Source organism: Nycticebus coucang, chromosome 10, assembly GCF_027406575.1.
Source record: "Nycticebus coucang isolate mNycCou1 chromosome 10, mNycCou1.pri, whole genome shotgun sequence".
NCBI lineage: Eukaryota > Metazoa > Chordata > Mammalia > Primates > Lorisidae > Nycticebus > Nycticebus coucang.
Genome location: NC_069789.1, coordinates 41414630 through 41415683, shown reverse-complemented (window position 1 = coordinate 41415683; position 1054 = coordinate 41414630). Strand labels below are relative to the sequence as shown.

The following is a 1054-nucleotide window of genomic DNA, read 5'->3' as shown; positions in this document are numbered from 1 at the left end:
GGGGATCTCCCAGACTGAAGCCAGAAGACAGGAGTGAAGGTTCCTAAAACAAGATGGCCAGATCCTTCAGTGACTTGTCGTTCTAGTTAGCCTCTGCCTTTCACCATCCCTCGATGATAGAATGGTCAGGATTTATCTCCAAGTGGGTTTTTTTGCTGCCATGTAACCCATTGTTGAATTGTCTCCCAGGGTTTGAGCTTTTATGATTCTTTCCAGGTTTGTGGTCCAGCCATATGTGCTTGTGTGGTGCTTACACATTCAGAGAAACTCCTCTAGCAACGAACTATAGAAATGATCCCTGACAGTATAGTCTTAAAGGGACACATTTTAATAATACATCTCTGGTTGTATGGTATGTCAAGTGATGTGCCCTCCATCCCCCTAAAGTATACACACACACACAAACATATATATAGCAGCATCTTTCTCATTATAACTTAAAAAGTCAAAACCACTTTATAACAGGATTCTACCTCTCCAGTAATTGATTCTGTTAAAGTGCTGTTGTTAGTTCTACCAACACATCCAACTTGACCTGGGCTTGATTGCTTATCTCAAGAACAACTGCTTGCTGAGAAATGTGAATTATGATCTAAACCATTGCCACTCAGTCTCTGATCTTGGGCTGGAACCCTGCCATCACCTGGGAGCTTGTTAGAAACAGAACAGTAGCCCCTCACCCCAGACCTAATGAATTCAAAACTGCATTTTAACAAGATCATCAGAGATTCCTACACTCACTTTTGAGAAACACTCCTTTAAATAGCCCCAGGAGGAGGGGAAAAAAGTCAAGGCCCCAGGGCTTCAGCACTGCAGGGAACAGAATTCCCAGGAGGAGCTTTGGGCCAGCACCTTGCTCAGTGCTTTTCAGTCTCTGACCTCCACACTCCCACCCACAAATCCAAGCTGGTTTTTCCCTCTATTGAGCTAACAGTGACTTTTTGAATAAATCAATGGCTTGGGTTACTTTACTTAAACATCCAAGATTATGACCACTTCATGAGGCTTCTCTCAATATTTTAGGCCTGGAAAGTAAAATGGAAATATTTGGAAT

The 1054-nt window shown here is 42.6% G+C and overlaps 1 pseudogene; it reads right to left on the bottom strand.

Annotated features, from left to right (window-relative positions):
• Positions 1–228: 228 nt before the first annotated feature.
• LOC128597760 (uncharacterized) lies at positions 229–314 on the bottom strand (annotated as a pseudogene).
• Positions 315–1054: the final 740 nt, after the last annotated feature.